Here is a 24,507-nt window from a genome sequence, read left to right as displayed (position 1 = left end):
ACATCAGAAGCGACAAGCACAAACCTCAGCAAATAGCAGGGATTCAGGAAGAGCTCAAACTGCTCTGAACATCTCTGGGCTGCAAATCAGCATTGCCCCCAAACACACTTTAGGGCTGGACTTCAGGACCTGCCCCCAGTGACAATTCTTCTAGACAGGCAGCTGAACATCCAAGATAAAGTTTCAGTAAAACACATCAGTCTACGGAGGACATACATTCAAACTATCACCAATGTTAACCTTAACTTGCTTATCAATAAAATATAATAATCTGGTTTATGTACCTGGAAATGAGAGATTTCATTGACTGGAAGCACAGTTAAATCTAAAAATATTTTTCATGATGTCATCAAAAGGTGGTCTTGTTTCTCTGCAGTTCTCCAGCTGTGTTCAAGCCCAAACTGTAAATTCACCCTGAAGTTCAGAGAAGAAAAATCATATCCATGGACCTCTCAACTTAAAAAACAAAACAAACAAACAAACAAAAAAAAACCTGTTCCTCTGGAAGCCCAAGCAATTGCCTCCTTATGTCCCATTCACCCATTCACTTGATCTTGGTTGTATTCTGTCTCTTGAAACCAAGTGTGTTCTCAAGACTATAGAATTCACTACTTAGTATTTAAACATGTGGCCTTCTAAAGCCATAGCTTCATGAGTCAGGATAGAGGAATTTACAAGGGGAAATTCTAGGTGTGTACCAGATAGAAATGGGGATTTTATGTTTTGGAAGAAGCCAACAAGTTTCTTATACAAGTTTATGAGGAAAAGACCATTTTGTAACAATCCTTCTAAAGGAATTAGTGATTTTTTAAAATTTTGTATGAGATAATGGGTCTACATGGTAAGGTCCAACACAGAGCAAAGTTTTGGTTTCTTGATAGGTCCTATCTAGGGTTGATGAACCTCCAAGTGAGCCCCTGATGGATACAAATGCATTGCTTTTGAGTTGGCAGGTCCCAATTCCTGAAAACTATGAATCAACGAAATCAGTACATATAAGAAAAAGTACTGAGTCATTGAGGATTGAGCTTGCTTCCCATTGGCACCTAGAATGAACTTTTATGCTATTCATGTTCCTGACAATGGAACCCCGTCTTTGGCCTAGTATTTGCGGTGGTTCTTCACTTGAAATGAGTGTGTAGAGACTGACCTTATCTTAATAATTGCATAGTTCGAACTTAATGTTGACAATCAATGTATTAGGATCTGGAATCACAAAGTAGTCAAATCTCTGAGAATATCTGTGAGGTTAAGGAGTTTCTAGATTAAGTAAATTGAGGTGGTAAGACCCAATCTACACTATTCTATGTGCTGGGGTCCTGGACTGAGAGAGAAAGAGAGAGAGAGAGAAAGAGAAGGTGAGCTGTGAACCACTGCTCATTGCTTTCTTCTCTGACTGTGCATTAAATGTGACCAGCCACTTCAAGCTCCTAAGGCTTTCATGCCCTTCTGTCCATGATGAATTTTACCTCCTTGAAATGTAAGTGGAAATACATCCTTGGTCCCTTGAGTTGCATCTTTCTAGGTGTTATTTAATAGTAATGGTGAAAATTACTGACATAAGGCACATTTTTCATTTAAAAATTATGTACTATTAAAAGATTCATGTTTTCATCCTACTCCACTATGGTTCATTTATCTCTTCATACTCCTGAACAACTATTCTGAAAATTGATCTGTTTTGAAATAGGGTTTATAGACTACTGAGACCTTGAACTCACAATTCTAACTATATTTGCCCCTGTGTCCAGCTAAGGAGAATTAACATCTTAGAAAATAATATTCTTCTTGAATGTTTGTCTTAAGGACTTGTTGCTATTTGACACCAAGCCAGTTGATACTTGTTATGTTTTCTGCATGTGGGTGGCGAGGGAGTAAGGAGGGAGAAGTTACTGTGAGACTTGGAAAATAATGCCCCACTGACCTGTAAGAATACACAGAAATCAAGCATATTTTGCCCTCTGAGAAGAAACCCCGTTGGTCCATTAGATGTGGCTTCACATCCTCATGTGTATGAGGTATTGATAAGTTGTTCAGGCTAGTTTTAGCCAAATTGAGTCTCTAGCAACAATGCTGAAAATTACAATGATTGTGGTGTTATCCTAAATATTTATTCATTTCTGGTTTCTGATCCATACCTCATTCTTTAGTCTTTTATGCAAGTCTGTAAGCCATTCTCAATCCCAAAATAAACTCCTTTTCTATAAAGGTCATCGTGATTACTTTCTGACTCTGACTGACAGAGCCAACCTTCTACTTCCTTTCTTTAAACTAATCTGTTTGTTCACTGAACTTTACAAGAACATACAAAGGCATTATACATACAAAGTAGGATTTCATCTGAATGAAGAGATAAAATATAGTTGATATGTATTTCAGAGGTAATCATGCTTCAAGTTTCTAGAGCTTTTCATCATAGGAGATGGGCCAGGAATATCTTTCTTCTGATGTCACAAGTATAACAAGAAAAGTGAGAAGGAAGAGAAAGCACTACTGTGATGTGACCTTCTTATAATTAAGTGTGAGTTGTTAAGGGGTATCTGAGATTGCAATAACAAACCTAAACAAAAAATAAGCAACATGTGATGTTTTAGTAAAAAATGGAGAACAGACAGACTCTAAGAAGACAATGAGAATACCCCAAGGTCAGAGCTGTTGTTCCTTAAGATCATTAAAATACATAATAATATTTAATATGTACACATATAAGTTGATACACTTATGCAAGGTATCTTGCAAAGCTTGGGATATAATAGAATTGTAGATATACAATTCCTGTATACCCAGCATTGGAATTAATAGACTAGTGATCTTACAGAAAACATTTCCAAAATTTCCAGTCTTCATTTTAGAGGCACTCATAGATTCATAGGTCTCTAAATATCCTAAAAATCTCAGAGGACATAATTTCACTGATTCATTCTGGTATGGGGTGGCTTTGTGATCCAAATTTACCTGCTTCCAAAGTCCAACTAGCAGCTCATAAATGATGGATAGTGTTACATTTCTCAGGAACTTGGGGATACTGTGCTTCTCTTTTAGACTTTGAACTGTGATGCACATTATTTAAAGAGGGAACATGTGCCAAGTTTAGTATTTTATCAACTTGCAGCTAGTATTGTAGAACGTATGCCTTACACCCATCTCAAACAAATGCCTATCACAAGATAACTGTCTGAAATAGTGCTAATGGTAGCTACTTCAAAGAACCAGAACTCCTTGTGGTGCAGTTGCTGCTGGCATCTTTTTTTGTCAGATTCTAAGTGACAGCTCTTAGTTTTGTCACTACATTCTGTCTTGTGCTTTAGCTCTAGAAATGAACAGTTTTCAAAACATTTACTATATTTTCAGATACCACTTATTCATCTTCTGTATATCCCAATATCAGTTGAATGGATGTGAAAAAGGTGAAAGAACCATGGCAATACTTACAGAATTGATAAGCTGAATGCTAATTTGGAATGTAATGTTCAATTTCATTTATGCTACATTATGTTTATTTATCCATTTAGCCAGTGATGGTTGCCTACGCTGACTGTATAAATTGACCATGAGGAATAAGGCCATGATATGCATAGGTGGGCAGGTCTCTCTGTAGTCGGCTGATTTTTGATCCAATTGGGAATGTGTCCAGAAGTCTCATGGATGTGTCAAATGGAAGCTTAATCTTTACTTTCTGAGAAACTTATATACTGATTTGCAAGGTAGCCACTTTGTATCCTTCCCACAATAAGTAAGAGTCCCTTCTTCTTCATATCTGTGCCAGAATTTGTTTTCATTTTAATTTTTTAGTGGGCATACAGAGATCTAACCATCCACCTAAAGGCACTGGAAAAGCAAGAAGAATCCAACCCAAAAAGCTCCAGATGGAAAGAAATAATTAAGATCAGAGTAGAAATTAATGATTTGGAAACTAAGAAAATTGATGAAACAAAGAGCTTGTTCTTTGAAAAATAAACAAGATTGACAAACCTTTAATCAAGTGGAAAAAAAGAGATGCTTCACATTAACAAAATTAGAAATGTAAAAAGAGAGATCAGAACAGACATAAGTGAAACTGGGAGAATCATCAGCACCTATTTCAAAAACCTCTACTCCACAAAACTGGATAATATGGAGGAAATGGATGAATTCTACCTACTAAAGCTAAATTCAGAGCAGATTAATCTCCTATACAAACCTATCACACCCATTAAGATTGAAAAGATAATAAAAAACCTCCCCAAAAAGAAGAGTCCAGGACCAGATGGCTTCTCAGCTGAATTTTATCAAACCTCCATGGAATAACTGAAAACAATTTTTCTCATTTGGCTTTTACAAATGCAATTAGTGTTAGCTGATTTTCCTCCCCCTAAGAGGTCAATTTATGTTTAACTCCAGTTGAATGATAGGAAATACTATATATTATGTATTTTGAGGTCCTTACAAGTCAAACATTTTTAATGGCTCTTAGCCTTAGGGACAATATGCATCAGGATTTACTTGCTAGGAAATTGTTCTGCTCTCTATGACTTGTGAAGGCTCATGTGTTAACTCATCTGTTTAGACACTCAAATTATCATCCTCTCTGTATGAGTAGGAAAAATTCATTAAAAATATTGAGAGGAAGAAGGTTACATAATGCAGTATTTTCAGTACAAGAGCTCTAGCCCAAAGTATTAAACTATGTATTTATTCACTGCTCTTTCAGGTGTATAGAAACCCTGATTAAATATTTAAAGAATTTGAGTGAAAACTTATATTACATAACCTTTAATTTCTTATTTTAATTTCCTGATACTTTATATGTACTTCAGCAGTTTAGTTGTCTGTAAAAGTCATTACATGTTTTACAGTTCTTTAACAAATAATAATAAAAAAGACTATGAGGGTTCTAGCTTAGTGGTAGAGTACCTAATGTAAGTTCCAGTTTTGTCCCTATAACACAATGAAGTAAAAATTTATATGAAGTAAATTCATGTACTATAAAAATGAATAACTATATAAAAAGAAACCCCAAATTACCAAACATGCATTAAAATTGTTTGATAATTAACTGTTTTCATACACAATATTATTAAAATTTGTTCTTAATTTATTATCATTTTGTTCAAATTTTCTTTTGGTATTGTATAGTAAGAGGACATATTTGCCTGTGAGTTGTGTTTGAAATTGAGCAAATCACATTTTAATGAGTATAATAACTTGGGTCATATTTTCTTCCCATCTTTTTCTCCAACTCAAAGATGGCTACCATGCTAGTATGTGGAAACATGAGTTTTGAGCAGCAGTTTGGGGAACTTGTGTTATAAGATTCACTGTCAATAATATTAACATAATGCTGTCATTGCATAAGAAAATCATTGAACTGTGGGTTAAAATTAGCATTTCACAGTTGAAGTGGTATTAAGTATGGACCGTGGCACAGGCTATGATAAAATTATGATGTCAATAGAATAAGGTGTCTCTTCATAAATCATTCAGATCTTTGGGACTTGTAAGGCTGATGCTGTTTCAGTAAGTAAAGTGAAGAATATGATTTATTATTTTATAGCCTTCTAATTTTGAAGTCTCAAATTCTTTGCAAGTGATTTTGAACTATAGTGGAATTTTGATTTTATTAATTGTATATATCCAACAACTCTATACAGAAAGTCTTAGTGACTTTTCTAATAAACACTAGGATAAAAAAAAAATCTGCACTGTATGCTTTTAAGGCACAATTTCTTTCATCTGACACCACAATTCTTTTAAATTCAATTGCTGAGGTCCATGTCAGTTTTAAACAGGAAATACTTTAATATTTTCAATGCCTGAGTACGCTACCTGAACATGCAAAGAAAAAAGCATATTGAATGAATTGATATGACTATATTCACTGGACATTTCACAGTAACTAATGATGTACTGTGAGACAGTAGCACGTGTCACCTTGAAGACACTTGGTAAAGACTGAACTTTGCTGAGCCAATGTTATGTGATTTGTTTATGTAATTTTATGTAATTATGTAATTATTTTTATGTACTGAAATGTCTAGAACAATTTGGCATATGTAGAACTTTTGATATTCAAAATTAAAAAAATAATCACAGAATACTGTTTCATTTAGAGACATAGCTAATTATGTGTGGCTATTTCTTCTTCAGCTGGAGAGTCAATCTTCATCCCTTTTCCATTCCATTTTCTGATCTTCTTCATGCTCAGCTCAATAAGAGTCTATCCTTGAGCAGGATGCTTCATTAGTGCAATGGCATTTCTCAATTAAAAATATGCTGTGGGTAAGCTGGGTGTGGTGGCACACACCTTTAATCCCAGCACTTGGGAGGCAGAGGTAGGAGGATCTTCATGAGTTCGAGGCACATACATATGATAGTGGATATGAAATAAACTTGAAAAATAATCATTTAACAGGTATTAGCCTTATTTTAATCATATAAACCTTACACAAGTGAATTGCATCTACATAAAAGAAAAAGTAGTAATTTAATAAATGTTTTTGATATTTCAAAAGACTGAAATTTTTGCCAGCTAACAGATTTGATATTGAATGTGTGCAGCAGACTTTCAGAATTAATTTTTTGTTTGATTCATTAGTTATAAATTGTCTTCATTTAATCATTAATTCAATTTATTTAACTGAGATTGCTTTATTGAGGTCCTTCCACTAATGGAGCATTCTTCTGAGATATGAAAACACCTCAGTGAGTGAAACATTTCTGCCTCCTGTGAAGGTGGGCATGCAGATATAATAGAAATCACTAAAAACAGTGACTATTGATAGCCTATTTTTACATAATGAAGTTAAGACTGGGCAAGAGAACAGAGAGCAGCAAATTGTAAAAGGATAGTTGTTTTAACCAAAATAGAGAAGTATGTGCCAAGAAAATAACTTTGAGTCCAAGTCCAAATTATGGGCACAAATCACTCATGTTCTAAGCTGAGCACATGAGCAGAGTAAAGTCACTCAGGCAGGACTGTGTTCAAGCAGGGTCAGACAGAATGCATATTTGCTGGAGGATAAATTGTGATGAGGTCAGGGAGGCAGGAGCCAGCTCTATAAAGACTTACTGGCAATGTAGGGACTTTGGATTGTATCATAATCACAACAGGAAGTCCCTGGAAGGAATATATCCAGCCCCTGTATCCTCATATCACCTTAGAGGCATCAGTCCATCGCAGAATGAGAGAGGGCAGTAGTTAGAGGGAGCAATATATCCAATTGAAGTTATGCTGGCTAACTTAGGCTTTATAAAAGACATTGATTGAAATATAGAAAATCATTAACATTACATAAAACTCACAAGGTACTATTGAAAAGAAGGCTAAATAAAATGCCACGTGTAAAGTACATAACAACCAAATAATTTCTTTCTTTTCTTTTAAGCAATATAGAATCAATTCATTATTACCTCTGTTTCTTTCCTATGCACCTCTATTTTAGTCTGGCTTGTTCATAGACTGAATGGTTTGTAAACCAGAGAAATGCAATTCACACAGCTCTGGTGGCTAGATGTTAGACAAGATGGGATCTGGGGAAGGCCCTCTTCCAGTTAGCAGAATCCATCACCCTGTGTACTAAAGAGGTAGAAGGTGAAAGGGAGTTTTCTAAGGCCCATTTCATATGGGCACTAATTCTATTTCAGAAGGTTCTTATTTCATAACATAATTACTATCAAAAGCCACCCTCCAATGATGTCACAATTGAGTCAGTCATTTAATATATGAATTTTAGGAAGAAAAAAAGTCAGGTATCAAATACCTGTCCTCTCCCTCACAGATTAATATGCAACACATGCAAAAAATATATTCATTGCAACTATATAGCCCTAAAAGTCTCAGCTCCCTGGGTAGTATCTCAAATCTGAACTCTCCACTCAACCCCATCTAAATCAGATATGGGTACAATTCAAGGTGTGATTCATTCTGATGGAAGTTGCTCCTATGCCTATGAACCTATGGGACCAAACATGTTACTTGCTTCCAAATTACAGGCATATGAGGCAAACATAAGGGACATGCATGACACTGGGACTTATTTTAAAAACGGACAACAAACCACCAAACAAAAGTAATGAACCCTAAGTCTAAATGTAAATTACATGAGATCTTAAGGCTTGGAAAAAATAATCTGGTTCCCTTCTGTTTGTTAAGTCATTGGGGTAACAATGTTCAGAGACACAGCTCAGAGAAAGGCCCCTTAAATCATTTGTATCTGTTCCTGTAGTTTTGCTGCCCTGAGTTTGCAGGCTTGTGGTTGTGGCATGGGGCCCTGTTCTTTGACATTCAAGTGGTAGATTTCAACTCTGTAGTATCTGCTGGGAACATTCTTTACTATAACTGCCTTGTATTAAGTTGTTCCCATTCTCCTGAAACACACACAACCTCCCCAATTCACCTCTCCTGTGTTGTATACCATATGTCTAGAATGATCTGATTCACTTTCATGGATGATTACTGTGCTTATATTTCTGGAAATGATCTCTTTAACTTGCTTTTCTTAGTACTAAAATAAATATCTAAAGGGTTTTAGGAGGCATGTCAATATCCAACCATACCCATCCCAGTGAAATTTTTGCTAGCATTCTCTTTCTCGATTAGGGTCAACCCTTACTCCATGCTAGACTAAATTCTCACTCATTGTTCATTTTTGAAAATTTGTTTTTTTGTTCATTTTTATTTGTTTATTTGAGAGTGACAGAGAGAGAGGGAGAGAAAGAAGCAGATAGAGAAAGAATGGGCACGCCAGGGCCTCCAGCTACTGCAAACGAATTCTAGACACGGGCGCCCCCTTGTGCATCTGGCTAACGTGGGTCCTGGGGAATTGAGCCTTCAACTGGGGTCCTTAGGCTTCACAGGCAAGTGCTTAACCACTAAGCCAACTCTCCAGCCCTCATTGGTCATTTTGATTAAGTGTTTTACATGCTATTTACTTGGGAGAGAGGAAGAGAGAAAAAGGCAGGCTCTGGACATACCAGGGCCTCATGCCCTTAAAAATGGACTCCAAATGAATGGGCCATTTTGTGCATATGGCTTAATACAGGGACTAGGGAATCAAACCTAGGTAATCAGGCTTTGCAAAAAAAGACTTTAACTACTGAGCCATTTCTCCAATCCTCACTTTGATTTTTTTTTTTTTTTTTTTTGAGGTAGGGTCTCACTCTAGCTCAGGCTGACCTGGAATTTACTCTGTATTCTCAGGGTCACTTTGAACTCATGACAATCCTCCTACCTCTGCCTCCCAAGTGCTGGGATTAAAGGCATGCACCACCACGCTGGGCTCCTCACTTTGATTTTTTTTTTTTTGGCATGGTTTTTGCGTAAATGACAAATACAAACTCTCTCTCTCTGCCTTCTCCTGTAGCAGTCAGGTTCACATTGCTGGTAGAAATCACCCAACCAAGAGAAGCTTATGGGGAAAAAAGAGGTTTATTTTGGCTTACAGACTTGAGGGAGAAGCTCCAGGATGGCAGGGAAAATGATAGCATGAGCAGAGGGTGGACATCACCTCCTGGCCAACATAAGGTAGACTATAGCAACAGGAGATTGTGCCAAATATTGGCATGGGGAAACTCGCTATAACTCCCATAAACCCATCGCCAACAATACACTCAATCCTGGAGGTGTTAATTCCCAAACCTTCATCACCTGGGAACCTAGCATTCAGAACACCTAAGTTTATGGGGAGAGGCACCGGAATCAAACCACCACATTCCACCCTGGCCCCTATAAACTGATACCCATGCATGATATAAAATACAGGCATTCAATCAATCTTTAAAATTCCCCATAGGTTTTTTTTTTTTTTTTCAATTCTAATGATTTTAAAACATCCCTACAATCCAAGGCCTTTTAACTGAGACATACTATCAAAGAGCCACCCCCCCAAAAAAAACCCATAATGGCCCAGAATAAACATTCATACTGCAAAAGGTAAAATTGGACATAGCCAAGGACTATTCAACCAATACAAGATTTAAAACAAACATGGTAAAAATCCAACTCTATAATTTCAAGTCCAACAACTCCAGTCAGTGACAAAACAAGTCCCATAATTCTAACCAGTGACAAATTTCTGGAATTCTAATTCCAGCCCTTCAGATAGTCTAACTACTCACAGTCCTGGCAAACTTTATCAGGGCCGGCAGCTCCTTGGCAGCCACCTCATGGTCCCAACATCTCCACTGGTTCTCTACTGCAACCTTCATCCTCTTGGCCCCATGGAGTCTCCATGCAGACATCCAGAAAACCTGCTTCACACTGCCTGTTGCAGTCTGGTTCACACTGCTGGTAGAAATCACCCAACGAAGAGCAACTTCTGGGAAAAAGAGGTATATTTTGGCTTACAGGCTCGAGGGGAAGCTCTCCAATGGCAGGGGAAAACAATGGCATGAGCAGAGGGTGGACATCACCCCCTGGCCAACATAAGGTGGAGCACAGCAACAGGAGGGTGCGCCAAATACTGGCAAGGGGAAATTGGCTATAAAACCCATCAACCCACCATCAACAATTACACTCCCTCCAGGAGGCATTAATTCCCAAATCTCCATCAGCTGAGAACCTAGCATTCAGAACACCTAAGTTTATGGGGGACACCTGACTCAAACCACCACATTCCTCCCCTGGCCCCATAAACTGATATCCATACATGATGTAAAATGCAATGTATTCATCTATCTTTAAAATTCCCATAGTTTTTTTTTATCAATTCTAATGATGTTCATATGTCCCCATAGTTCAAGATCTTTTAACTGAACCATAATACCAAAAAATAACCTCAAAACACCCATAATGGCACAGAATAAATATTCACACTGCAAAAGATGGCATTGGGCATAGCAAAAAAACATTCAGCCAATACAAGATTTTTAAAAAAAAAACAGGGCAAATATTAAACTCAAATTCTAAGTCCAACAACTCTAGTCAGTAACAAGTCTCCAAGTCCGATAATTCTAACCAGCAACAAGTCTCTGGTATTCCAATTCCTCCGCTCCAGCTAGGATACTCACAGTCCTGGCAAAATTCATCGTGCCGGCAGCTCTCCTTGGCAGCCATCTCATGGTCCCGGCATCTTCAATGGTCTCCACTGCAAACCACAGTTAATCCTCATGGCCCCATAGGGTCTCTATGCAGGCAACCAGCAAACCCACTTCACACTGTCCATGGCCATTTCCAAAACGCAAGACTGTGTTGCAAACTCAATGACCCTCTTTCCAGCATTTATTATACTCCATGATACCAGGTAGGGTGCCAATTTGTTAATCCAGGGGGGAATAAAGCAGACTTTAAAGAACAGGACACTCCTTGAGCACCCAGACCCCTTCAAAAAAGTCTACATTCTTCTGGTTGCCCCAGCGCAGGTGAGCTAGCCCAGTCTCAAAGGTTGTAATCTCTCAGTTGCAGCTGAATGGGCAACAGTTCACCCAAAGATTTTTCTTTCTGTGCCATATCCCTCTACTCACCCCCGTTCATTTCTATGCAAAGCAACCCTGCACAGTTTTTCCAGGCATGGGCATTAGAGCAAGCTTCTCACACAAACTGCTAGCCCAGTCCAAGCAAAGCTCTTTCTTACCCTCATAAGCCAAACCTCACAGTCCATAGTTCTTACTGCATTCAGGTCTTGCAGCTTAGACCAGAATAGTCCATCAAGCTGTACTTTTAGCATTGCAAGGCATCTCTTAGGCCAAGGTTTCAAATCCTCCCACATTCCTCTTGAAAATCAGCTCCAAAAAGCCAAAGCCACATAGTCAGGTGTCTAGCAGCAACCCCACTCCTCAGTACCACTTTACTGTTGCAGTCCAGTTCACATTGCTGGTAGAAATCACCCAACCAAAAGCAACTTCTGGGAAAAAAAAAAGGTTTATTTTAGCTTACAGGCTCGAGGGGAAGCTTCACGATGGCAGGGGAAAATGATGGCATGAGCAGAGGGTGGACATCACCCCCTGGCCAACATAAGGTGGACCACAGCAACAGGAGGGTGTGCCAAACACTGGCATGAGGAAACTGACTATAAAACCCATAAGCCTGCCACCAACAATACACAACCTCCAGGAGGCATTAATTCCCAAATCTCCATCAGCTGGGAACCTAGCATTCAGAACACCTAAGTTTATGGGGGGGAGGCACCTGAATCAAACCACTGCACTGCCCATGGCCATTTCTAAAACACAAGTCCATGTTGCAAACTCAATGACCCTCTCTTTCCTGCATTTCTTATACTCCACAATACCAGATAGGGTGCCAATTTGTTAATCTGGGGGTTTGGGGGGATAAAGCAGGCTTTGAAGAACAGGACACACCTTGGGGACTCAGACCTCTTCTAAAGAGTCCATTCTTCCTATTGCCCATTGCAGGTTAGCTGGCCCAATCTCAGTGGTTGTTAATCTCTGAAACAAATTCAGTTGAACTGGCAGCAGTTTAGGCCCAAAGATTTCATTTTATTCTGTGCCATATTCCTCTGCTCACATGAGTACATTTCTACACAAAGCAACCCTGCACAACTTCTCAGAACACAAGCATAACAGCAAGCTTCTCACACAAGCTGCTAGCCCAGTCCAAGTAAAGCTCTTTCTCACCTTCATAAGCCAACCCTCCCAGTCCATAGTTCTTACTGCATACAGGTCTCTCAACTCTGACAAAAATAGTCCATCAAGTTGTACTTAGAGCACTGCAAGACATCTTTTAGGTCAAGGTTTCAAATCTTTCTACATTCCTGTTAAAAATCTGCTCCAAAAAGCAAAAACCACATAGTCAGTTGTTTAGCAGAAATCCTATTCTCGGTACCACTTTACTATTGCAGTCAGGTTCACATTGCTGGTAGAAATCACCCAACCAAGAGCAGCCTGTGGGTCTATTTTGGCTAACAGGCTTGAGGCGGATGCTCCAAGATGGCAGGGAAAAATGATGGCATGAGCAATGGGTGGACATCACCCCCTGGCCAACATAATGTATACCACAGCAACAGGAGAGTGTGTCAAACACTGGCATGTGGAAGCCTGCCCCCAGCAGTACACTCCTTCCAGGAGGCATTAATTCCCAAATATCCATCAGCTGGGAACCTAGCATTCAGAACACCTAAGTTTATGGGGAATACCTGAATCAAATCACCACATCTCCCCTCTTTCTCTCTCTCTGTGTTTATGTTGTCCTCAACTCAACTATCCTCAAAAACCTTATTTCCATCTGCAAGTATCTTCACTCCTTTGGAGACTTATACCAAGTTTGGTTCTTTACAATTCTTTTCTCTGCATGTATTTACTATACTGCACAGGTCAAATTTAAAATGGCAAGCAAATAACCTTCTGTACCTCACTAACCTGAGAGTTTTATGTTCATATCAGTACTAACAGAAATAAGAAGATCTTCATCTCACCATTTCTCATCTGCCTTCTCATTTTGCATTCTTAGTAAAAATATAAAAAGTACTGGTAGAACAAGAATCAAAGCAATCACTAAATTAGGAAATAGGTAGCTTGAACTAATAAATTATTAATTATTGAAATATTTTTAGTGAAATTACTAAATCAAATGAGTATCTTTTATTATTTTTTGATAGAGAAAGAGGCAGATAAAGAGAGAGAGAATGGAAGCATCAGGGCCTCCTGACACAATGCAGAAGAACTTCAGACACATGTGCCACTTTGTGCATCTGGATTTACATGGTTACTGGGGAATAGGACCATCTGGCTTTGCAATGAAGTGCCTTTAACCACTAAGCAATCTCTCCAGCCCCAAATAATAAGTTAATCACATATAGTTTGCATGTATGTTCAAAAATAGACTAATCCAACATTGTCATTTATCTCCCATTACACTACATCATTGATTATTGTTTCAATTGAGTAATTAGTAGCACTTATCAAGAAATTCATCCCCTAGAGCCATACTTATGTATGAAAAATATATCATGGAACAGTATGTCAATTTATTTTATTTTATTATTGCTTTTGTCAATTTCTATGTATTTTAACTAGATGTTAACTAGATGTGTTAGCTAGATGAAAAAAACTGATAATGTTCCAACAGAGATATAGTTGGTATATTTATCCCTAAACATATTTTAATAATGAATGGTTTGGTATAATTTTTGTTTATTTGACGAAATAAAGTCTGAATGACAAAGTGCATTACAATAGCCTCAGTAATAGCAAGTTAGTCTGTTTTCTGATGCTATGACTGAATACTGTGGACTGGGAAATTTATAAAGAATAGAAAATTAATTGATTCTGGGAAGTTCAAGAGTGTTTTCTACCAACATCTTCTATATAGTGAATGTTTTCTCACTATATCATAATATAGCAGAAGAAACAATATGAGGAGTTGAGGAGATGGAGAAACCTTTCAATGTTATCTTCTCCTTAATCCATGAATGGTGAGTCCTCTTCATGATAGCAAAGCTCTTGTAATTCAGTCACCTCCTGATGGCCCTTTGTCTCAAACTTCTCCTTTGGGAGACCAAGTGACCTACATATAAGCTTTCCAGGAACAAGTTCAAATCATGGCAGTTGAGCTGAATGGCTGCATGTATCTTACTAGTGAGTCCATCTCCTAAGAGAGGTGTGTGCTTCTGTCCTCCTGAGCTCATCTCACATTTGTGTACTTTTAAGAATTTTTGTATATTATTTAGAAAGAAAGCAGTGAGGAATAATCTGGGTGTAAGACCAGGATGCACCGTTTGTTCTCAACTGATTATGAGGAATAGAATGAGTCAGGTAAAGCTAAACTTAAAAACTAATAGAAACTCTTATACAAACATTTTACTTCGCACATACAAGCTAAGAATATTGTTTAAATTAATTAATTGAATTTAATTAATATTTATAAACATTTAATTCATGTTGTAATTAAAGGCCAACTTTTTACTTATTTATTTATTTAAGAGAGAGAGAGAGAGAGAAAGAGAGTGAAAGACAATGGATGCACCAGAGTCTCTAACCACTGCAAACAAACTCCAGATACATGAACCACCTTGTGCATTTGGCTTACACTGGTACTGGGAGACCAAACCTGGGTTTTTCGGCTTCACAGACAAGCACCATAACTGCTAAACCATCTCTCCAACACCCCACATTTAGTAAGTTTTGAAGCCAACAAATTACCAGTTTTACTGTAATAGTTTAGTCATAATAGATAAGAACAGAGTTTTTTTTTTACTCATTTTTCATTGTGTATGTGTGGGTATGTGTGTGTCTGTGTTTACATGTGTGGTATGTGTGATGTGCGCATTTGTGTTCTTGATGTTATCCCCCATGCACTTCCCTGTGGTTCCCTTCTGGTTCACTTGTGGTTGACAGAGGAGAATATCAATTGTTCCATTCCATCATTCACCAGCCTGTTTTTCCCTTGAGCTGGAGTTTCTTACTAATTCTGGAGCTTGCAGTTTCCAAGACCCAGGGATCTCCTGTCAATCTACTGGAATTATAGCTGTACATTGCCATATCCAGATGTTAATAGGTTTTGGAGATTAGAACTTGGGCAGTCTTGGGGACCCCTCAGGTCTCATGCTTGTACAGATAGTGTATTTAATTTCTGAACCATCTGTCTAGTCCCTTGAGTCTTTTTTTTCCTGGAACTGTTTAATATTGTAATCCATCCAGATGTCAACAGAATGTGGACATAGAGACACTTACTCTATAATGAAAGAACATAAATGGTGACAATAGTGAAAACAACTATCTATATAAATCATGGTTTAAGGAACTGAAAATGCCCCCACTGGAAATATTTATAAGAAAAAGAATTTCTTCAAATTATTTGGAATTGCAGTCAAATTGAAGAGAAATGGTTCACCAGTGAAAATTTTCAATGGAGAATTAATATGATAATACTTGTATATCAAGAAAACTCATTAATGCATAGAGATATTTTAAATATTATTTTTTAGTAATGTCCAGAGTACCTGATGATTTGTGGATATAGGGAACACCTGTCAGACATAATTGCATAGATTCATGTATGAGGGCATTGGAGTATATTAGACTTTCAATATGCGTGATCGTAGCTTCAGTTCTCAGACTCTGTGTTGAAGCACAGTAATGGGCAGAGTAGGTAACGAATTAGGAGATGTTAAACCAAAGTTTAATTTTCTTCAGTTACTGACATAATCTTGTTAAAAGCAATGTTTTTATAAATTATTTAGATAGTTCTGACAGTGAAGACAAGATCTTTGCAAACATTATCTAGGAAAGTATGAAGAAAATATTAAGAGAATAATGCATTACTTTTATCAGTAGGGAGACATTGAAGTCACTACTCAAAACCTTTCTTCCAGTGTCTGGTAATGTATAGCTAACATGTTATAGTTACTTGAAAGAAAGGTAAAGTGAGAAGTTTATCAGCTCTTTCCTACTTAGGATCAAATAGGGATATGTGTCATCCTGTCTTTTCCCCCTTTCAGATCTTTTTTGTTTTGTTTTGTGTACTGTCTATGACTGATAATCCACTGAGTTTGTTTTTGAGTATATTTTTTTGCAAATGGTTTTATTCAGCCCTGCTTTCTTGCTGGTTCCTCTCTTAATTTTTTAATCACTCCTAAACATATTTTTCATATTCTTTATTTATAATTCTCTCAAACACTCTATTTTGCTAGATAATTTAATATTAGTCTTCCTTTTTTCATAGGCTATTATCACAACTAGCTAATCAGAAATAAACAAAATTCTACATTCTGCGCAATTTACCTGTGCACTCACTTATATTCTCATTTATAATACCAATTTAATATTGTTATTGTTGCTACAATCAATGGAATACAAAACTGTTAGTAAATTCTTTTCATTGAAGTCTAATAAATCACATGGAAAAGTCATTTGTGACACTTGATGAGCACAACTAATAATGGCTTCTTTCTGTTCTTATTTCATCTGTAATGATTGTCAAAGTGAGAAAAAGTCTAAATTCAGTCTGATATTCAAGACCATAAGAAAAATTCTGGAGGCCAGAGGTCTAGACTCTACCAAATCATTTTCCATCTCTATTACATATCCATACCTAAGTGTATTGCTCTCATATACATATTTAATTTCTAGGAAAGTGTCAGAAAATTCCAGCTATAAAAACAAGGGATAGGAAGAAACAAATGAGCAGCAACAACAAAAAGAATCCAAGGCAATGATTGTAACTGAAAGCACCCAGAAGGGGCTTGGACAGGGCACTCATTCCTGTGCAGGAAAAAGAAGTTGCTCAAGTGGCCATATACACCTTCTGAGCAAGACATGACGATAAAGTTTCTAAACAAGGGTCTGTAGAGATGGCTTAGCAATTAAGGTGCTTACCTGCAAAGCCTAACAATCCATGCATTACTCTCCAGATCCCACATTAACCAGGCAAACAAAGGTGAGGCAAGCACAAGGTCACATATGGCCACTAGGTGGTGGACGCATCTGGAGTGTCATTGCAGTGTCTGAGGCCCTGTTGTGCCTATTTTCTCTGTCTCTCTCACTCTCTCTAAAAATAAAATAATTAAAAAAAAAAAAAAACTTTCTAGGGCTGGAGAGATGGCTTAGCAGTTAAGTACTTGCCTTTGAAGCCTAATGACCCTAGCTCGAGGCTCTATGCCCTAGGACCCACATTAGCCAGATGCATAAGGGGGAACATACTTCTGGAGTTCCTTTGAAGTGGCTGGAGGACCTGGTGCGCCCATTCTCTCTCCCTCTCTATCTGCCTTTTTGTCTCTGTCTGTCCCTCTCAAATAAGAAAATAAAAATAAACAAAAAATGTTACTACATGAGTGCCCAAAGAAATAAAAATTCAGTTCTTTTTTTAAAATATTTTTTCTATGTCTTATGCATCACCCTGTTACAAGTTCATATTCATCATTTTCAGAATATTTTGATATATTCTCAATATCTGAACTCTCTTGTCCAAATATCTTATGTTTCAAACCTGAGGAATAATTCACTGTTCTCTCCAGCCCATAGGAATCTACAGAACTCCCATAGTTCTTTGTTGTATTTTATTAGTTATTTATATGCTTGTCTCACCTTTATTATTGCTTCTTTGTTCCCTTAGAACATACCTTTATCCTATTCATTATACACCTACTTCCTTTATTTTGTATCCTTACTGCTCAGGACTTATTCAAAGACAGCATGAGGGACGTGATCAGGGTCGTTGTAAAGTTGTGTCTGACAGTGAAAAATCAGCAAACATGACACATAATGAGAATGTGTAGATACATATAGCTCTTTCCACATAAAATGACTAACTGTAGATACGTGAACACTGGATTTAAATGAAAATTATATTAAGGTATTATATTTACCATACACATGGGAGACTGCAAATGGAAGTTGAAAGGTAGAGGTTTTAGAAAACAAGGAAAGAAGTCTTTTCATATGGATAAAATGTTTAGTATTTTTTACCCTGATGAATTATTAGGTCTGATAATTCATATTAGGGACACAACAGACATCATTCTGCAGACTATATATATAGTAGGAACATTCCAGATGTTTTCCTTGCATTTTGATTTATCATGCTGCAGTGCAGTATGTGATGTGGAAAGTGAGCATCGTCTATATGTACATAGGCACATGTACATAGGCGTGAGTACCCACTATGATTGTGAGCTGTGCCACAACTGGTGAAGTATAGTTTCTTAGACTTATTTAAGTTGTTAAAAATGATATTTGCATTCAGATAATGACTTTGGAACTGCCTGTTAACAGAACTTTTAGAATGAAAACACAAAAGAGTATATTACAGACCAATTAAAACACTAGTCTTGAAAGAGTTTATCGAGATTGTTGTAAAATTTGGTACGTTTCTTCCCTGAACTTTTAAACTCAGATGTATTAATTTCATTGTAGACTAATAATTAAATATTGTGCTACTCATCTACTTGGAACAATATCAAAATTTGGCATGTATGATAGATAATTAGAAGACTTTAGAGTTGTTCACTTATAAACCATTGTGATCAGTACAAATTATGTAAAATGAGAGAACCGTTATATGGGGAAGATACCTACAACTAAGTGTTCACAAACTAGATTCAGGTTAATCACATTTTAAGAGTCACAGGGAAGTAATAATAGAGAAATATGCAAAGACAACTTCCAACATTAGTGCCATCTGTCCATACTCCAGAGACTGTATATTGGTATTTGCAGTCATGGAGGGGTAGGAGTCTAGGGTAGGGTTGAGATATTGGGAGACAGTGTAGTAGGAAAGTAGTGACTCATTGAAATTTTACTAATAATATTTCTTATCTGGGACTATTTGGATTTAGCTACTTATATGTGACTTTTTAAAATGACACATGAAAAACATTTTATTCTCTGACCCCTCAACTTTACAGAGAACTATGTGGGACATAGGACCCACCTATATCTACTATATTGTGATCATCCTTAAATATTATGAGAGGTTTAGATTTCATATATTATTTAAAAAAGAACAGCATCCCTCATCTCTCAGTACCGTAACACAATGGAAAAATGTCAGCCAAGGGCTGGAGAGATGGCTTAGCGGTTAAGCGCTTGCCTGTGAAGCCTAAGGACCCCGGTTCGAGGCTCGGTTCCCCAGGTCCCACGTTAGCCAGATGCACAAGGGGGCGCACGCGTCTGGAGTTCGTTTGCAGAGGCTGGAAGCCCTGGCGCGCCCATTCTCTCTCTCCCTCTATCTGTCTTTCTCTCTGTGTCTGTCGCTCTCAAATAAATAAGAATTTAAAAAAAAAAAAAAAATGTCAGCCAAGGGCTGCTTTGGAGGATGGGTTTAAATTTGTAAATGTTAAAATCTTTGTGTGTCTATTTGTATGTTCATGTGTATATGAGCGCAGGCACACTTGTGAAGTTAAGAGGACAAGCTTCGTTGTTGGTCCTCACCTCCTTTGTTTGAGTTTGAATCTATTGTTTGCTGGCCTGTAGTGGACAGCCAGCTTCCGAGAACTGCCCTGTCTGTCTTTCACCGTTTGCCAGGCTGAGATTGCAGCAGTGTCGCAGGGGCCTGAACTTCCGCCCTCGTGTTGGTGCGGCAAACACTTTACCCACTGCGCAATCTCCCTAGCCCCATTATTAATGAAGTCTCATTTCACACTTTATGGCGCAGATATTAACGAAACTAGTATGCATTCTCAGTTAATAGTTTTGATTTTTCATTACAATTTTTATATTCTCAACAAATAGAGAAAAATCTTCATCAAAGTGACAACGTCCCAAATAATCTAAACTGGGAAGCAGTTCGTATCACTGGATTAAGATCTAATTGATCCTTCCACCACAGGACAATTTAACTTTAGAAAGAATTTGAAAATAATAAAAAAGTTTAATTAGCAGAAGGCTAAGTGGAGATATCACAGTTTTTGTTTGTTTGTTTGTTTGTTTTGCCTAGGTACAAGCGTAAAAGCCACAGACATGTAGAGATTATATATGAATCCATGCATTTTTCATCATGCTATTTTATGAAAGCATGCACATGACTTTTTTGGTTGAAGTAGACATGTAGGAACTATTTTTCTCTCTACATTCATTTATGCAATTCTAATGTTGTCATATTTTCTAGAAATGTCCACTGCTAAACTGGATTTTCTTTCTTCTCCAAGTTAAATACATGCATAAATCCTCACGGTTATCAGAATAGAGATAAATGGCACTAAACAACGTGAGAGAATGCCCAATTTAGTAGATTAAATTAGATCTGACTGAAAATGAACATCTATTTGGAAACTCTCATGTATTGAATTGCAATACCTGTGAACTTTCTTTTCTCAGAAGACTGGCTATCTTGCTTTAGTAAATATAAAACTCATCAGAAGTTAAGTGTATATTCTGCTCCTATTGTACTGTTCCTTACCATCGTTGTCACAGAATAACCAATCTGTGCTCATCTCTAATGCTAGAAGCTATAAGTAAGTAAATTGTTACTAGCAGGAAACCATAGTACAATTGCAGTGTTAAAATTTTGACAATGCACATTCAAATATATTCATTTTCTGCCTAAAATTTGAATTAGACTAGTGGTCTAAAAGAATGGGGAACAATATTCTTTGTATATATCAAGACCATTGTGGGGAAGATATTGATTTGATTGAATGATTATAGTTTTACACAAACAGTAATAATCAAACATATTTAATATTGTATTTTGTATGTTATAAAAAGGTAATAATTTTTGAACTTTAAGAATTTTATGTAAAATACACATAAAATGCATAAAGCTTCCCTTGGTATTACTAATATTCTAATATTTGCTGTGAATCTAAAATATTACCAGCTTGAGGAAAGACGGCCAGGTACATTTTATGCAAATTTGTTCCATTATATTATGGACCAGATCCAGTTGAGATAATTTTGAAGAAATATGCCTAAATAATGAACATATACCTACAGTTTCGACTGTGAGCTAGGCTTAGCTATCCTGAAGAAATGTGAATGAAGGGCAAGTGATACAATCCTATTAATCAGCGAAATACTCACATTCTAATGTGTGAAAACGTTTGAGCACTGCTTCTGAGCTATGTGATTCATTAGCTATAACTTAATGAGTTGAAAATATACATGTTATGGCTGTAAGTAAACTGTTTTCTTAGTTTTTGAAGTTTTCAGTCCAAAGTATGTAATGATATATAGTATATTTATATGATAAGTTCTGATATGCTGAAAACATTCTCCTGACAAGTGTGTATTTTTTTCAGCTTTTAAGTTAGACTTAATATATTTAAAATACCTTTCTTTTGTAAAACTTTGACTTTTATTTTATACTTGGTGCTCGAGTGGAAGTGCCTGTTTAATTACATAAGATAACAGTTTAACTAATGTCACTATTTCTATTTCTAACTTAAAATATTAATATTTCTTTTTAAAAACTTTTTATTTTATTTTTTATTTGTTTGAGAAAGAGAGGGAAGGGGTGCATGAGGGCCTGACATCTTGACACAAGTGCCACCTTATGCATCTTGTTTACATGGGTTCTGGGAAATTGAACCTGGGTCCTTTAGCTTCACAGGAAAGCACCTTAACTAATAAGATGTTTCTTGAGCGACAATATGTCTATTTTTTTTTTTTTGAGAAAGATTTGGGGGCTGGAGAGATGGCTTAGGGGTTAAGCACTTGCCTGTGAAGCCTAAGGACCCCGGGTCAAGGCTCGATTCCCTAGGACCCACGTTAGCCAGATGCACAAGGGGCGCACATGTCTGAAGTTCGTTTGCAGTGGCTGGAAGCCCTGGCGCGCTGATTCTCTCTCTCTCTCTCTCTCTCTCTCTCTCTCTCTCTCTCTCTCTCTCTCTCTCTCTCTCTCTCTCCCCTTCTCTCTGTCTGTCACTCTCAAATAAATAAATAAAAATAAAAGAAAGGCTTGGTAAAGCAATCCTGGTGTGTTTCTCGAAGCTAGTTTGCTTGCTTGCTCTCTCTCTCTCTCTCCTTTTTTTCTTTGATTTTTTGAGGTAGGGTTTCACTCTGGTCCAGGCTGATCTGGAATTCACTATGTAGTCTCATAATGGCCTCAAACTCATGGTGGTGCTCCTCCCTCTTTTTCCCAAGTGCTGGAATTAAAGGTGTGCACCAGCATGCCTGGCTCCTAACACACTATTTCTGTTGTGTGTGTCAAACTGGAAATGCATTGCAAGTACAGATATTTCCTAACACTAGATTATAAGAACAAGACTTTCTTGATCTGCCATGTCCACTGTTGTTCCAGTTACCACTGATAGAAAATAATTTATTTGCCCTTTGCTCAAAATTTTATTGAAAACATAAGCTCAGAGTACAAGTTGTGACATGTGTAATTAGAGTCAATACTTAGGAAACCTGCCATGAAACACTGTGTTGACCTGAAAAGCACCTCATAGAGCAAAGAAGGCCTATTTTGAAGATGCTAGTCTCCAGATATTGATAAAGAAATTGGAGATCTATCATTAATTTGACAGGTTTCCTTTACAATGGACATATTTCTATTTCTCTTCCCTTTGTTCTTTCTCTTCTGCCTCCCATCTGAAACACATTGGATAATGATCTAACTTCCTCAGAAATGCAAAATATAATACCTGCAAAATAGTATTATTCTTGACCTATATGCAAAAAAAATTCCCATCAAATAAATATACAAAATTAATTACTATGTTGTCATATTTATATGTTTGTAAATATAATGCAAATGTAGATAGTGTGTATGAGTTATGTTCATGTTAATAGCCTATGACCTTATAAGTAATTTAGCCTCACAAATTTGCATATAACAGAAATTACCAAGCTGTTAACATATGTTTCTTAGGAAAAATGCTTACTAAAATTCAAATAGAATCTATTACAATTTAAGGGCAATGTTTTGATAAAGTAAGAATAAAAGCAATGACACACTAAGAACATCAGAATTAATTTACTAATATATTTATTTTTGTTATAATTTTATTATGTTACTTTAGTTGTAGTATATCCTACCCAAAGAACTTCAATTTTTGTGCCTTCCACTAAATTGAAGGGTAGACTGAGTCAATTAATTATTCAAAATTCCTCATCTAGCCAATCAGTGGTCATATGAGTGTGTGTGTGTGTGTGTGTGTGTGTGTGTGTGTGTGTTTGTAGTATGTGTTGTGTGTAATTTGATGTGTTTCTATAAAGTATTCATGTTTGTATCTGATGTACTCACCCTGTGCGCACATGTGTGAGGCCAGAGGAAAACATCAAGTATCCTCTTCACTGGCCCATTTCCTTGATACAGAGTCTCTTATTCAACCTAGAATTGTCATTTGTCTATGTTGTTGTTTTCCTGGTCAGTAAGCCCCAGCAATTCCCTAGTTTCCATCTTCCTGAAGACTTAGGTAACAGTGATGTGTGTCCTCACCAAGTTATTCAATTTAAGATAGAGAAAAATACTGAGCAAAAGCATGAAGGTAGTCAATGGAGACACATTATTTGGAGATGCCTCTCAGATCCCAACCTTGGTTTATTTGAACTAGGGGCTAATTTCCCCTGATTTGTATATAAAATGTTAGCAACAGAACACCTGATTTTCTCCTGCAATTTTGTGACATTTCTCTGTAGAGGTTTCACCCTATGCTTCCTGAGGGAACACAGCTTCTACTCCTCAGCTATCATGTCAAGATATTAAGGGAGTAATCAAGCTATGATCATCATTGCATGATTTTCAGGATATCTAAGTTTATATAATACTTCCTGTACAGAAAATTATGTGAATTCAAATGTTTAATAGTATCCTGTATCTTTCTCTGGAGTGCCTGCTTACATGAGATTTTTCTAAAAAATGACAAATTGTATTTCAATCAAATGATCTACTGGTTATTGAACATGCATTAATAATGTAAAAATCCAAGATTTATATATTATCCTTAACTATCAATAGGTATAAAAATAATTTTCAAGTATATTTCATAATATTGTAAACTAAATTTTCTTAAAGATAATACTAAACACATAGATCTAGTTTATATGGTTTTATTATAGTAAAGAAACATTTTAATATCAACATATTATACATGCCTATTAACATAGTTCAGTGATAGAGAGGAAGTCCAAAGTATTCTATATTTAGCTTCCCATTGGAATTTTTACCTGGAAATATAGTGATTAATGATA

At 36.8% G+C, this 24,507-nt stretch overlaps 1 protein-coding gene across 1 annotated transcript in view; it reads left to right on the top strand.

Annotated features, from left to right (window-relative positions):
- The window catches only part of Mdga2 (MAM domain containing glycosylphosphatidylinositol anchor 2), a 954,594-nt gene that overhangs the window by 173,375 nt on the left and 756,712 nt on the right, over nt 1-24,507 (top strand). The gene's annotated exons all lie outside the window — the stretch shown is intronic.

The sequence above is a fragment of the Jaculus jaculus genome, chromosome 7, assembly GCF_020740685.1.
Source record: "Jaculus jaculus isolate mJacJac1 chromosome 7, mJacJac1.mat.Y.cur, whole genome shotgun sequence".
In the NCBI taxonomy this organism is placed as follows: domain Eukaryota; kingdom Metazoa; phylum Chordata; class Mammalia; order Rodentia; family Dipodidae; genus Jaculus; species Jaculus jaculus.
This window is presented reverse-complemented; position numbering and strand designations above follow the sequence as displayed.